The sequence below is a fragment of the Tetrao urogallus genome (genome assembly GCF_951394365.1).
Source record: "Tetrao urogallus genome assembly, chromosome: 1".
NCBI lineage: Eukaryota > Metazoa > Chordata > Aves > Galliformes > Phasianidae > Tetrao > Tetrao urogallus.
Genome location: NC_136813.1, coordinates 134,657,188 through 134,673,663, shown reverse-complemented (window position 1 = coordinate 134,673,663; position 16,476 = coordinate 134,657,188). Strand labels below are relative to the sequence as shown.

The following is a 16,476-nucleotide window of genomic DNA, read 5'->3' as shown; positions in this document are numbered from 1 at the left end:
CCTTCCTGCCAAGGGCTGCCTGCTCCTCACCCCCCAGCTCCTTCCCTGGGGACAGCTCAGTTTTCAGAGGTTAGGAAAGTTCTTTGGCTCAGTGTTGCGTGTGTCATTAAAAGAGGGAGCCTGGCTTCCCTCCAGTTCCATGTGTGTTTGTGTGTATACTTCAATATGAGATATAAATGTTACCATAGCTACACATTGAGCAATGAGGTGTCACTTACTTGGCTGAATGTGTGCTGGTAAGCAGGAGGTAGTTGTCATAAATGCATTTTCAGGTTCCTGGGCCATTTATCTTAGTAAATTGTTAATGGTGCATGCCTGGAAAATGCCAGTGCTGTAGCCATCTGAAGTAAGCAATAATAATAGTACTTACGGCTTGTATTGAGGCTACTGTCTGCAAAGCTTTGCATGAACACTAAACTAATTGGTGCTGACAATGCTCCTGTGCAGTAGCAGGTAAATATAATTACTGCAGTTCTGCAAAAGGGGAGGCTGAAGCAGGAAGGTGAACTGTCTTGCTTATAGATGCATGGTAAATCTGGGCCAAGGGCATGGCTTAATATGCAGGATCACCTGACCCAGACTGTGCACGTAGCAGATCCTGGGTGACACATCTCCTGACCCCACATGGAATAGGGGCAGCTTCCTGCATGCAGCTTCCTCCATTTGCCGCCCCACAGTGGATGCTTGCCCAGGACTTTGGATGCTCCCTGCTGCCCTCCAGTCCTGAGAGAAGGGACTAGCCCTGTAGAAAGGTGTGCAGGTAAAATGGGAGTGGCAAGGGAGAGCCAGCATATAGGGTGCAGACAGTGCTGCCAGGAAAAAAGGCACGTGTGGAAAGGGCAGACAACATGAGGAGTGGCTCTAGTGGCAAAAACAGAGCTCAGCACAAAAGGGCACGTCAGGAGGCGCAAGAAATATTCTTTCCTGACATGTGGTGTGGGAGGAAACTCCTATGTTTTATCTTCTTGCCAACTGACAGGGTTATGCCAGAGAATCTCAAGGGCTCTTATCCCACCCATGAGCTGGGAGGGCAGGATGGTATTTTGTCAGTAAGGATTGAGTTAAACTAGGTGACGGTGATTTTTAGATTTTGTGTACCTTTTCTCTTTTACCATGCTCAGGATTTAGGAAGTCATTTAGAAAAGCCTCCATCCTATTTTTCAACATTTCCAGGAATGGAAAATCCAGTACAGCCATCAATAAGTTGGACTGAAGGTTAATTACCCTGGCTGTTGAAAATGTCCTCCTTTATTTTTAGTCTGTTTTGTTTAACGTCAGCTTCCTGTTCATTGTATTTGTTTACACCTTTAAATGCCACGCTGAAAAGCTCATTATCAGAAGACAGTTTTCTATACAGTGATCAGTTTCTCCTCTAATCTGCTGCTGGATACAATAGATGAATGTATGTAGCTTGCTCTGAAAGTACTGCCTCCTATTTATTTCCCTGGAAACGACAACAGCTACAAAGAGCACAATAACACTGTTTGATAGAGCAAATTGTCAGCTACAAAGCACTATTTTTCAACATAGTCACCACCATTAACTATGCATTTTCACCAGCCTGCATACTGTGTTTGTAAAAATCTGTATGGCCATCTGGAACATGGCTTGTCTTTCACCTTGCTGTCACCACTGCTGGAATGCACCATCCACCGCCTCACTGTGTTCACATCTACTGTTTGGTCTTTGTAAACATTCAGCAAATGTCAGTGAATGTAAATGGCTGACATTTTTTCTGTGTGGAGGAATCCTTTTCCACACTTTCACTTCACATGTACTTCTATGTCAGATGCCATTTTGTCACTCTCCCTCTGCTGCCACGTGTCACATGGCAACAAAATCAAATAGGGCAACATAATCGAATAGGAGGCATTACTTTCGGAGCAGCCTTCCTAGATGCTGTCACTTTCACTGTTATGCAAGTTTTTGTGATCACTAATAATTCCCATAGCTCTTCTCCAGGCTCTCTCCAATTTACCAGAAAAGGCCATTGAAAGAAAGGAGAGGGACTAACAAATATATTCCAAACCCCACATAGAGTGTGGAGTGTAACATCACTTGCTGCTTTCTGCTCCTACTGACATCACCTCTGCCTGCGTAAATGGGATTTACTGGCAAAACATTTTTTTCTCCTCTGACTCAGCAGCACTCATTTATTATAATTATAACGCTGTCTTCTGCTCAGCAGTATTTCAGTTATAAGAGATTCTAATTTCAAACGTTTCTTCAATGGCATTAGATGGCATAGATTGTGCTGCTCGTATTGTTTATAGAGCATCCAAGGCCTGGTCAGGGCTCAAGTCCACATGGAAGCATTTCCCAGGTACCCAGTGTCTCAGTGGCTCTGGCTCGTGCTCTGATTGCTTCAGTTATTTTAGTATTAGTTCACATTTCTGAAAAACCATTCTCTGCCCCTACTTTGCATGCTCACTATCTGTCCTCACAAGGCCTGCACTGCATGCACACCAGGAGTCACTGGGGAGCTGCACTCCTTACTTCCACCGCCTCAGCAATCTTTGTGAGGGATCTGGAGCACAGGCCTTATAGGGAGCAGCTGAGGGAACTGGGATTGTTCTGTCTGCAGAAGAGGAGGCAGGGAAGGGGTTGGCCTCTTCCCATAAGTAACAGCAATAGGATGAGGGGGAATGGCCTCAAGTTGTGCCAGAGGAGGTTCAAATTGGATATTAGGAAAAAATTCTCCAAAAGAGTGGTGGTGCACTGGAACAGGCTGCCTGGGGAAATGCTGGAGTCACTGTCCCTGGAGGTGTCCAAGAAACATGGATGTGGCACTGAGTGACATGGTTAGTAGGCGTGGTGGTAGGTGGACAATTGGACTAGATGATCTTAGTGGACTTTTCCAACCTTTATGATTCTATGATTCAGTGATTCACTTAAACGTTCCTTATTTTTACTCTCTCACTCAAGCCCTGTTGCTGAGTTTTTGAGGCTGTACAGTAAGCAATAGTGTGATGTAATTAAAAAGAGTTATATATTTGCCTGTGGAGAATAACATTCCATGTTTTCCCCTCCGACATTCCCATCTGAAATGTGGAGGCCTCACAGAGGTGGCTGGGTACCTATGCTATTGGCTACAATGGAGAGATGGAGAAGGGGATGGATATGGGATATATAACGTGATGGTGGATATTCTAGATAGGTGTTGCAGAATAGCAGTTTTCACGTTCACGTTGTTTTATGCATCCTCACAGACTCCAGCTTTGCAAATCACTGCCCCTGGTTGTAGACCAATTCTCTACAATTAGAAAGAAGGAAATTAGTAGTTATGCTGTCCTTCTGATGATTCAGAATATTTTTGGCTACTGGCCTGACCTGAAAATGGACAAGAAACTGGGAAGCTGAGGCAGCACTCAGAATCACAGAGTGGTTTGGGTTGAAAGGGACCTTAAAGCCCCTGCCAAATTCCAATCCCCCTGTCATGGGCAGGGACACCTTCCACTAGATCAGGCTGCCCAGGACCCAGTCCAACCTGGCCTTGAACGTTAACAACACCAACTTCTGTGACATTCCCCCAGGTGCCCCTCACTATGTGTTTGGTCTCCAGGTGAGTTCAGATTAATCCACACTCTCCATATGACATAAAATACAGATTTAGTCAAGGGGTTTAGCAATCCAGCTGCAGCTCTGTCAGAAGGATGGGAGATCAAAATATCACGTCTGCCTAGTGTGATGAGGAGCAGTGGGCATATTAATAGGAAATTAATAAGGAAAACAGAGTCAGTAGGGAAGCAGACTTCTGCTACCACCACCCTGCAGCTTCTGGGAGGTAGGAGAGAGAGCAGCACTGCTGTAGCAGCTCTCTCTGAAGCACGTGGCTGATGGCTCATTAATCATTCCAGCTCCCTCCCAAAGCTTATGCCAAACTGCAGTGTAGGTTTGCCTGATCTCTGGTGAGTTTAACTGTTTGCTAAACAAAAGTGATCTTGTCAGTCCATGCTTGGCTCTTTTAACTGCTTGCAATTACCATTCCACCAACGCAACAATGCGTTTCCATTTGCTGCTTCTCTGCCAGAAGTGTCAGCTGCCATGTCACTGTTTAGTGAAAGTGACCTATTGCTCCTGTGGTGTAGGCAGGTGGTGTAGCTATGGCTGTGTGAAAAGATGTTGACGTGCACATGGTTTACGTACGGAAATAATAGCGTTTGGGACTAAATCCCAGGAAACTCAACCCCATTCCTACTTTTGAAGGCATTTGTAGGCAGGATCCTCCACTGCCATGTGTTGGTTTATCTCTTCAGCTAAATCATGGAGCAGAAGAACGTGTTTTCTCTGACACTGAAATTGCAGGGCAGGTTTCTAAGGCCAACTCCATAACTGATACCATCAGCCAGCCCCTGATACGCTGCTTATCGAAAAGGCAAATGGGATCCTGGGCTCCATCAGGAGAGGGGTGGTCAGCAGGGACAGGGAAGTGATTGTCCCTCTCTACTCGGCTCTTGTGAGGCCCCATCTGGAGTACTGTGTCCAGGTGTGGAGCCCTCAGTACAAGAAAGACATGGAGATTTTGGAAAGGGTCCAGAGGAGGGCGACTAAGATGATCAGGGGGCTAGAGCACCTCCCCTATGAGGACAGGCTGAGGGAGTTGGGCTTGTTCAGCCTGGAGAAGAGAAGGCTGCGGGGCGACCTCATTGCAGCCTATCAATACCTGAAGGGAACCTACACCCAGGAGGGGAGTAAACTCTTCATAAGGGCTGACAATAGCAGGACTAGGGGAAATGGATCCAAGTTGAAGGAGGGAAGATTTAGGTTGGATGTTAGGGGGAAGTTCTTTACGAGGAGAGTGGTTAGGCCCTGGAACGGGCTGCCCAGGGAGGTTGTGGATGCCCCGTCCTTGGACGTGTTCAAGGCCAGGTTGGACGGGGTCCTGGGCAACCTGATCTAAATGTGTATGTTTGGTGGCCCTGCTAGGCAGGGGGGTTGGAACTACATGATCCTTGAGGTCCCTTCCAACCCGGGTGATTCTGTGATTCTGTGATTCTGTGATTCTGCTTATGTTTGAGACTCTTTGCAGGTGGCCCCTCAAAAGGCTTACCCCAGCCAACTAGCTAGTGATGCAGTATCCTGATGGAGCCTGATTTAGGTAATTAGTGCAATCCAATTATGCTGCCCAAGAGTGAAGGAAATGAAAACTGAGATGATATGCAGAAATAGAGAACAGCAGCAGCATAATTTGAATTGGAGAGAAGGAGAATGAAAGGGAAAAAAAAAAAAAAGTTCTATGTATATGGGAAAAGCTCCACCTGTAAGTCAGGTTGAGGAAAAGCAAATGGAGGCATAACCCTTTGGAGCTGCAAAATGAGTTATCCATAATGCAGATTTTATCAACAGCTGGCATTCTGCGGTTGTAGCAATGGCTTACAAAGCTTTTAGCTTACCTTCAGTGAAACAATAAAAACACACTGCTGGGTTTCATTGCTTTGGTGGTTTGCCTGACATATGGTAGTGACCCCAGGAGATGCTTGTTTTTCGCTTCTGCAATAAGTGAAGACCAGAAGCGTTCTGCCTGAGATGGAATTGACCATGGCTACTCTGAAAGCCAGCCTGAAAATTCTTGGTGCTGTTGTTAGGAATTCTGGAGACCTCCTGTAGCTGGAGATTAAAAAGTTTTATATAAAATAAAGTGCAAATGTAAAATTTCACTTTCATTTGCACTTTCTGTGACTGAGTATACAAGGCTGTGCAACCTTATGCTAGTATGAGGAATATCTGTGATGTGCTAATGAAGATATTTTTGTTGTTGTTGATAGCTAACAAGCATTTGTCCTTCTTCTTTAATGGCCTCATTTGCTTGATATTGCTTGAGACTTTATCACTCCTCAGAAACTCATATGAACTGACATAGCCAAAAAGCTTAAAACCAGTCTGACCACCATTTCTTTTGTCTTTAATAACTCTTCAAACAACAAAGGGAGGAGAGAAAGAATCACTTTCCCTGCTACTTTTGAGCTCATTCAAAATCTAATTCCCAAAGCAGCTCCATTTTACAGTCCGCATTTCCATAGCCAGCATCTCAGAGTACACTTTGTAGGCATGCTGTGTTTGCTGCCAGGGTCCTGCTTCCCATGGATCTCTTATCAGTGTGAGCAGCAGCAGGTGGTGCTGAAGGAAGTAATAATGGTAATAATAATCTGATGTTATGCAAACTACATCACTGTGTCCAGCACAAAGTTGACACCTGAAATTTTACATTTGCACTTTCAGACATAAAAGCATATAGGTTTGCCCTTAATAAAATATCAGTACAATATGAGTTTAATAGTGCAGGAAAAAGAGCTATGTGTGATTGAAGTCAGGTACTGTGATCATCAAATGGTACAAAATGGTAGCAGCAACAGAATTATTTCTATCAAAAGATGAAAGTTGCAGAAATGAATTGAGATTGGGGCAGCTGAGAAAGGAAAAGTGCTGGAAAGAAAGATAAAAAGTGTGTATGGAGAAAGACAGACTGATCTGGCTCTCCTCACATCAGGCATCCCTAGGGCAACCTGGACCTGCCTTTTGGGCTACTGCTCAAGGGAGGCAAGTGCTCATTGTGAACTGTCTCTTACCACCAGTGTAATATCTGATGGTGCAAAGTCCTGCAGAATGTATTCACTGTATAGGTAATCCTGTGAGTTTTGTACATCAATGTCCCAGTGTATGTGTGGACAGTATACATGCTTTTGCATATCTGTGCATGGACATGACCATCAGCAGGCTCATTGCCGCACGTTTCCTTTGTGCTTCTGGCCAAACAGAGTGAGCGGAAGGGGGATCAGCCTGCTGTCAGCAGATGAGTGCAGAAACCCCGGTTCCCACTCAGAGGTGGGACTCTTCAGAAAAGGGGGTCGCAAGGCAGCAAGCAGGAATCCTCAGGCTGGCTCTGTTTCTGGCTCAGCCCTGAGGGAAGGGAGACTGCTGGGCCAGGAGGCAGAGCAGACAATAGGAAAGTACTTGGGCAGACTGTCTTTTGAGAACTTGGAGTTAAGGGCACTGTTTGCAGCAGGGAAACTGGGAAGGCTGGTTTGTGGCAAGGGAAGCATCATGAGATCCTGACTAGATTCTGCAAGAGGAGGAAGCAGTGTGAGTACCGAAGCCATATCCCTCACTGAGGGAATAAATTGGTGCATAATGCTGCTGGAACGAGTAGAAAAAGAACAAGCTAGGCTGCCTTTTCTCCCCACTCCACTTTAGAAGTAAAACTCTAATGCTATAAGGGAGACTCAGGTTTCTTGCTAAGCTTTCCCCCACGTCTACCCACTGGCTTTTCATATATCTTACATCAGCACTGTCTGCGGTTGTTTAAATTTGGTTAAATTGCACTCTCCATGCAGTAAGAAAACAGCGTTCGTATGGTCCTTGATGCATGCGTGTGCCTTGGAAATGCCTCTCAGTGTCGACTGCAGGTGGCCTTGGATACCATCTGTGATTTATTTCTGGAAAGAATTAAAATACCAGCACCATTTGTTAGCCTGTTTTTACAGGGAATCAAAAATGTGCAGTGCTGCTTTGCTGTGACTGCCGGAGCTGTGTTTGCTCCCAAAGCATCGGGTGCTCTTCTGACACTTGGATTCCTTAGGTCAGGCCCTTGGAGCAAGCCCTCTGGTTAGGCATTGGTGGAACATCTTCAGAGAGAGTTAACACAATGCCCTCCTTTAATGGATTTTATAAGCCTGAGACAGGTCACGTCCAAGCTGTCAGGAGCATCTTTGTGTAGTATTCTTCTAAATCATGCCTCATCAAGATGTGCTTTTGGGGTATTGGTGCTCTTGTATATGTATGTGGTGGCTGTCCTGAAGCGAGACAAACCTGTCGAGTGATTTAATAATAATTGACGATTAAAAGGCTGCCTAGTAATTTGAATCAGAGCATAATGGCCTTTGTAACAGTGCATGAGATGATGGCCAAATTACTTCAGCCACTGTAATTTATTTTTTAACCTGTTTAACACTACTCCATGCCTATTTTGGGGTGTACCCTGTGTTTGCTCAAGTGTTCTGCCTTTTGTTGATGAAATGCTAATCAGGGTGTAGTTGCTCAAAACCAGAGTAGTGTAAGTGTGACCATGAGGCCTCAAGCACAGGCATTACGTGTATCACTGCACTGGCAGCAATGGAAGCTGGATGTTCCTTCTGGAATGGGAGCTGAATGGCTCCGCCTCATCATAGGCATCTGCATTCTGAGTCACTTCCTAAGCTGTGGCTTCTGTCATGGATACAAGCCCTTCTACACTGTAATACAAGGACTTGCTATCTTCTCAATAGCATCTCCTCAGAGAAGAGCTCCCGTCATGTGTGACCATGGCTGTGGAATGTTCCTCATACATGGTGTGTAGCTCGGACTGTTTCCAGGGAAGCGAATGCACTTGATATTGAGGCTAAAAATCTGGAGAATGGAAAACACTTTCCTAATGAAGCTGCAAAGCTTTTGACTTATTAAGATGAGATATGTTTCCGTTTTTACGTGAACTATGCAGTTTCTACTGCACTTTTTACTTTTTGCAAACAAGAATGTCAAATCCAAGGGCTAATTGCTCTTAGTTCCTGCACTGTTTCTTTTCTGCTAGCCAGCTGCCTTTGCCCTTATTGAAACTTTGAGACCACATTTGTCTCAGAGAACAGCCAGATAGCTGTACAGCAGTGGTTATTGCTGTACAAATCATGAGAGATTTGGCTTCTCTGGTCTTTATCAATGGGCAGCAGGAAAATTGGTTCCCAGCAAGTGTCTACTGGGATAGTCTTGAGGCTTTTTGTGAAGCCCTGGTAGGTAAGAGTGAAGTGCTCTCCTCATCATCATGAATTTGACCCTTCAAGCAATGTGGGAAATGCTGGAATGAGGCTGCTCCAGTTTACATCAGTGGCTGAGGCAATCCCCAGCCATTTCAGAGCTAGCATAGGGCGCGCTTTGGGGAACCACTGGAGATCAAAGCATGACAGAATGATGTGGATTGGAAGGGCCCTCAAAGCCCACCCCAATCCCTTGCTGTGTGCAAGGCTGTCACCCAGCAGTTCAGGCTGCCCAGGGCCTCCCATCCAACCTGGCCTAAGTTCCTCCAGGGATGGAGCACGAACAGCTTCTCTGGGCAGCTGTGCCAAGGCCTCACCGCCGTCTGAGTAAAGAATTTCTGCCTAATGTCTAATCTAAAGTTGGACAGGTTTAAACAGATGACAGGTGCAATTCTGTCCCATCTGCTTAGGTACAAGGTCTGTTGTTCTGTACCGTCATGTAAATGCTTGGTTGAAGAATTTATCCGAACTTGCTGTCTCCTGTTTGCTGTGATGTTGATCTGGTTTCTGTGGGATCTTTGAAGAAGACTGTACTGTTTACTCTCTCTATAAGGCAGGCATGTCTTGAATTATTAGTCCTTTGCTGGCCTTGAGTGGTTTCTGGGATTTTAAGGACTTACATGGATCCTACATAAATTCTTTATATGAAAGCAGAAGCAGGCAGCCCTATTTGATAACCTTTCGTTGGCTCAAATCACAGGAAAGATGTGAGTTTAGCAGGGGGCTTTTATTTACTTATTTAACTGTGACATTGACGTAAAATCCTTTCTTTCCTCCTCAGCTCTAAATTTCAGCTTCCATCCCCACCCAAGTTTGAAAATTTAATGAAATACTCTTTTAAGTGCTACAGGCTTGGTTTTAAAATGTCACGCTTCTGAATGTGATGTTTTAAAATAGGGGTCAAAGAATACATGTGGCTTTTATCAGTTTGCAGATTATATCCATTCCTCTTGTTTTGATGCCTGTGTCCTGTCGAGTTTTCCCTCGATGATGGAGCATTCTGCAGGCAAGGAAAACAGGGCAGGCTGGCTGGCCAGCCTGCCCTTCCTTGCACCTTGGCTGCCATTCATCACTTGCTATTTATACCAAGTTGGCATCTGGAGGTCCCAGCTGAGATTGAGGCCTGTTTTACCCATTTCTGAACAGAGCTGGGGATTGCCTTCACTGCAGAAAGCTGGTACTCTGAGCAGGGAGGCAGCGATACAGGAAAATGGCATTTGGTTGCTGTTGCTTTAGTGACAAAGCATGAGGACCTATGAGGCAGATTTGTCTAAGGCCATGTGGGAAACCATGGTAGAGATGAGTACCATCTCTCCAAGTATGTTTATAGATGCTTAGTGCTGCTTGTTAGGTGGGCTGGGGGAGCGAAGGCACCTGTGGGGGGACCCTTGCCCTTCAGCAATGGTGAGTGGGACAAACCAATGGGTGTCTGAAATAGCTGTAGGCATTCCACATACCCCCATTGCTAACTGCATGCAGCATCGCTTCTGAAAGCAGTTGTCACAGAATCGTAAAATATCCTGAGTTGGAAGGGACCCATAAGGATCAAGTTATGATCTTGGTGTTTCCATCAGGGCCTGAGCCGGTCCACGTAATGCCAGTGAAGGCCCTTGTGGGACCCACAGAACTACTCATGGGGTGGAGCACACCGGTGAGGTTCAGAGATGCTCTGAGAACTGCATGAGCTTAACCCCATGAGGTTAGGATTGCTCCCTGCCTCATTCCTAGCACTGCGTGATGTGCTGGTCCAGCCCGCCTCATCACTGAGTAGTATAGAAATGGGTGAGGTGTAATAGCAGCAATCAGGGCTGTGCGTGTACGGTGACTGCTTTGTCATGCTTTCAGTGAAGGAGATTATGCCTGAGGCTTTCAAAGGAACCAAAAAGCCTTAGATCTCTCACTTGCCTGACTTTCAACAGGATTTCCAGGTTTAAAAAAAAAATCTGCCTGCCTGCCACAAATCTGCCAAGCTGAAGGGTGTTAACTTTGAGGAAATATTGATGCAACTATTAAAACTCCTGAAGAGAAAACAAGCCGCTGCTTAATATTGCAAAATTGTCTCTGTCTATAAAACGAATTCAGATGTTGCAAATTGAAGGTCTTTTGGAGGATGACATAAGGTCTGGCTCTGTGACCTACATCACATAGAGCTTTCAGACCAAGATGCCATGATGTCATGAGGCCATGGCCTGACTTGTTGCCAGTGTGGGGTTATTCCCTGTAGGATGGCTGCTCTCTGTATTGCATCAGCTTTTAAATCAACCTTACACAGAGCTTTATGGAGAACCTAAGTAAACATGTGAAAATGAGCGTGATGTAATATTCAAATTGGAAAATTGGGTGTATAGGAGTAAATATTAAGTGAGTGGTATAAAAATTTGAGGCAGATGTAATATTATTGATGTAACCTTCTTCTGTTGGCAAAATGATGCCAATAAAAAATATTGCTATAAATATTAAAATGGGGCAAAATGTGTCATAAAAACAAGTTGCCGTGCTGCCAGCATTAGGGGTGGGGTAATTAAAGCCTGATTGCTCCCTTAGTTTGGCTACAGCCAGTCTGTGCCTGTAGAGCACTGTGGCAGGGTCATATAGGCACTGGAAGGATGATGAGTGGCAGCCAGACAGTGTCCAGCATCTTGAAGAACGGGTGAGAAAACACAGCATCCTCTGGCCAAGATGAGGTAACACCAGTGGTTTGCCCGGAGTGGCACATCAGCTGCTCCAAAGGTAGAGCATACTCTGTGTGTTTGACATGAACACAAGAGGGTTGGCCTTTTCTCCTAGATAACTAATGATAGGATGAGAGTTTATGGCCTTAAATTGAGCCAAGGGAGGTTCAGGTTGGATATTTGGAAAAACATTGTCTCAAAAAGAGTGGTGATGCATTGGAACAGGCTGCCCAGAGGTGTAGTGGAGTCACCAGCCCTGGAGGTGTTTGAGAACCACATTGGTGTGGCACTGAGGGATGTGGTTTAGTGTCATGATGGGGATAGTTGTGGTTGGCCTTGATGATTTTAGTGATCTCTTCCAACTTCAGTGATTCTATGATTATTTAGTTAAAAGATATGGTAACAAAAACAGGCATGCTATATCTCTCCAGTTCAACCAGTTGCTCATTTTTTTCTCTAGCAGAAAAGAATATGTGCAGAGCCTCTTCGAGTATCATACAAGGAGATGCAGGTGGATTTTTCTTTTCTGCTGCTGTTAGGGCATGGCTATTAGGTTATTTATGTCCCATGTTGTTTATGGCTTTTATAACAGTCTGACTCATGTCCCAGCTCACTGGGAGGTTTTGACTTGCTTGTCTTAGGTACTTGGGGCATCAGGGAAAGCCACCAAGAAATGGTGACATCCCATGGGTGTCCCAGCTCTAAGAGATGGCTCTGGATGGCTTTCAGCAGCCCCCTTTGTGCTGCTAGACCCTCAGAGCTGTCAATGGAACCTATTCTGTGCTGTTTGTGGTCATTTCCCTGAAGAACTTAGAGTGGCTTAGAGTGCCTTAGAGTGGCTCCATCCCTTTTGCTTTCTACTCCTGTCTAGTGTTGGCTGTGCAAAAGCCCTGTAACACTCCAAGAGTGAGTGGGGAATTGTCAGGCTAATGCTTTTTGCCCCCTTAATACTTTGGCACCAGACCAAGGGCTGTATAAGGCAGATCTGTGAGCAGAGCTTGCCAAGGGTTTAAGTGGTCTCTCTACATCTGAACTAAAAGAATTAAAATTCTTAGTGGATTATAGGTTGTATCCATGACAACAAACTCGCTCCCTTTCTCTTTTTGGGGGGGATCTCTTGTAGTATAAATATATTGCCAAACAAAACCCTTCAGTTTATTTTTTTTAGCAAACGTTTACATAATAACAGCATTAATTAAAAAGCAAAAGTGGTCGTCAGCATTTTGATGATTGTATATTTTTTATGCCTGGTATCATCTTATGAGACTAGAAGTCTCTTGACTGTGCAAGTCAATAATGCTTTTGTTCCATAGTATTAGAGGGAATTCTGCTAGCCTAAAAGAAGTGAGGATAATTATTAACAGGAGTTCTTGTGCACTGTATACCTGTAGTAGTTAAAGGAGAAGCTGCTTAAATTTATTCTGACAATTGCAGATGCAGCACTGGAGGAATCATTTGAATTATTCATTCTGCAACAAGGAAACATCCCACTTGTCTTCTCTTCAGAATTGAAATGCCAGTCTGATTTAAAATATGCTTTAAAATATATGGGGTTGATTTCTTCTTCTTTTTTTTTTTTCAAAGTAACTGCTGTTTCAAGACTTCTATTATAATTACCTATGAATGCAAGTTTTCTAGAGAAAATAACTCTGATTTCTAAAAGAAAGGAGAAATTGATTTTTTTACATGAACTGCTTCTTGTAGAATAGATTTAATGAAATTCAGCTTTCTCTCATAAATAATGCAGCACTTGCATTTGATTAGGTGAAGCCTAGAGGAATTTCTACCTAATCAGATGCGTAGCAAGAAGAATATTGCCTACAGACTGTTACTATTATCAATGGTGGTGGCAATGAAAACACAGCACTGTGTGTGTCCAGGCAGAATGCTTTGTTTTCTGAAGAGAAGTTATAAAACACCACATACATTATAACAGCTGATTTTTTTTGCTGGTGTCCCAGCTATTTGTAAAACAAGGTCTAAGTTCTGGGTCCTGCTATTATTGTGGAATGAAGAGACACCACGTTACCTTGATATCACATTGTAAGGTATTTCTTACTCTTCCAAGAAATAGACACACGTGCGGAAGAGACAATCTTTGCATCAGAAAATTTTCAGTTGAGGTAAACAAGGTAGCTATCAGAAATCATTGCCAATATGGAAAATCTTGAAAAACAGCACAGCCCTTGCAAGAGCATAAAAATGAAAGAAAAGAAGTCTATCTCCCTTCTTTCACGAAGATAATAGATCATGTGCAGCAAAAAGCAAAACAGTTTGCAAATGGAATATCTGCAGATTTTGCAGAAACCTTTTGAGAGTTCTTCAGCAAATGTTGCTTTAATTAGTTATCTCTGGTCACGTTTTATGATGTTCTGTGAATCCAGCCACAAGGCTTTGTTCTGCTCTGTTTTATCCCTAGGAAGCTGCTATTAGAAGCAGTGGGTGCATATGAAGAGGGCAGGGTAGACCATTAGTCCTTAAGTCAACGTCCATATTAATACGTGGAAAAGGCTATGGGACCCATTCTGTAGCCCTGAGGTCAGCTGGTACGAATTGGCCTGCAAGTATCTGAGAGATTGTAGCTGAGCCCAAGCTGACTTTTGGGATCAGACCCTGGTCTGGGCTTAGTGCTGGGCCCCTCCTGGGAACTGTTTCAAGGTGGGCCATGCAGTGGCTCTGGTTGCTTTACTCTAGGTGATGCTGTCTTATGGCTTGGTTATGCTCTCTGCTGAGCTCAGTTGAGCATCGTGCAGTATCACCATCTAAAATAAGATTCCAATAAGAACTTAAAGAACTGAACCTTAGTGGAAAAGCCCAGCACCACTGCCTTATCTCCCCACGCTCAGATTTTTTTCTCCCAACATTTGTTCGGATATGTAAAATTGCAACTGTCATAACTTCTTCAGGCCAGATGCTAAGCTGGCTTAAGCTGACAATTTGTGCTGGTTGAGGTTCTGTTTTTTCACTTACATTTCTTGGAAAGGGCAGTGAGATGTAATGAATAAATGTAAAACATAAGAAATAGAGCCCAGGATACATGAAGTTGTGTCTGCATCCTATGATTTGCTGTCAAGAGGCTTTAGCGCTGAGCTCAGAAATGTATTTATGGAACCGTTGGTCAGAACTGTACAGTTTAGAGGTGAAATCAGTGCTGTTTTTTAATCTTGAGTTTTCATTCCTCTGCAAATTGTTGCAAGCAAATCTCCTGGGCCTAAAATGTCATGCGGAGCAGTAGAGGCCTAGAGTAGAATTAATTTCCGAAAGTTTGAGGACAAAACCATCAGTTTTTGTAGAATGTTCATCTGTTTCTGGATTTCCCGAGAATTGTCTGAAATACCTCTGGCCGCTTATGTGTCAAGGGACTTCATGTCAGATATAAGAGCTCTTTTTATATGAGTACTGGCAACAGGGGTGCTTGGCTTTTATCGTAGCCAAATGGAAAACAAGAATCAAATATAACTACCAAAACCTTTTAGTTGAAAGCAATGTTAAAATCATGTGGGAGAGGCAGGAAGCAAGACCGAGCCTTTCGTTATTTGCCAAAAGGCAGATAGAACGTTCTTTACTCAAGATGGTGTCTGAGGTATCACACAGAACTGCATCCCACGTGGTGAAAAGCAGGCAAGTATGATCCTGTCCATTGTTCCATGGCCATTCCTGTGGAAATTTTCCCCCAGTCTTCTTCATCCAGGGAGGCTTAACCTTGCTGGCCAGTGGAGTTTAGGGCTAGGGTAACATTCAGCCCCTGCCCACTGATCACTTTGTCTTTTACTGACTCTTCGCCAAGTACAGGCAGCCTCTCACATCCACAAGTGCTTCATACTGGCTGGGTAGCTTCAGTGATGGAAAGCGATGCTATTTTTTGGCTAACCTTCTCTTTGTTTCTCTGTAACAAGACCAATTAAGGATCTCTTCGAAAATCATTTAAGCCATGAATTCAGGTAGTGTGGATGAATGTTGTGCAGATAGTGCAGATGGTGGCTTGTACATGAAAACTGCACCTGAAGGCTTGCATCAGGAGAAGTGATTACTTCTGACAGACAAGATACTTATCTGTACAGGAGGAATGTTGACAGAGCCTGCAGTCATTAGATATGAGTGATGATTATTACACTTACGCTTTGTCTGTATAATACTCTGAGTTTATATAAAACGTACACAGCTCCATCCTTGGATGCTCTGTCCTCAATGATGTGGCTGTGCGATGTTTGTCTGCCAGGCTCAGTGATGGGTGGAAAAAGAGTTTTGGGGCTTTTTTTCTTGTTTACCTGTAGGAAACATCCCGAGTTTGTTCCTGGTGCATGTCCTCTTTTCTCAGAGTTTCCTCATGTGTTTCTGGCTTCACCCCCAAATAAGGCCCTGCCAGAATCACTTATATGCTGTGGAATGAAAATACGACTGATACAAATGTTGCAGCAGTGTATAAAATGCTAAATTATTCATGGTACTTAAGTACAGAAAATCCCAGGGCTGAACTGACAAAATGAGGAACTCCAGGCAAGAAAAAAACCAACATGGAAAGTCTTAGATTAAAAACATTCTCAAAATTTAGAGTTAGACCACATTATAATCTTAATCTCTGCTTCCTTTAAATGCCCTTCCTCGTGCCTGAGCTGTCGCAGCTAACCATTTTTAATGTCATTATCCACATCTCTTTCCCATGAATTACAAAGCTATTATCCACACTTTACAAACAGGGACCTAAGGCAAAGAAATGCCAAATGACTTGTCCTGGCTTGAAATAGAAAATGTGCACTGGCAGCAGGATTTGAGGCTAGGTCTCCTCAAACCGAAGCCTTGGCCATCTTAATCTGCTTCCTCCCTATCATGAATAAAACGAGCATCAAGATGGGGTCTGTGGGCACCTTCCTTTCCAGCTATTCTCCCAGCTTGTGCGGGATCTCTGTGGACGTCTCTCTCATATTTCTTCATTATCATCATGAACCTCAGTTTTCATCCATCTGTGATACAAATGGCCCTGGATCACTTTCACCTCTGGAGTTTTCCATTGAAAAACTTAC

General features: G+C 44.0%; 1 protein-coding gene across 1 annotated transcript in view; it reads left to right on the top strand.

The window, feature by feature from the left end:
- Nucleotides 1-16,476, top strand: part of TMTC1 (transmembrane O-mannosyltransferase targeting cadherins 1) — a gene marked incomplete at both ends in the record, with an annotated part of 147,349 nt that overhangs the window by 109,760 nt on the left and 21,113 nt on the right. The gene's annotated exons all lie outside the window — the stretch shown is intronic.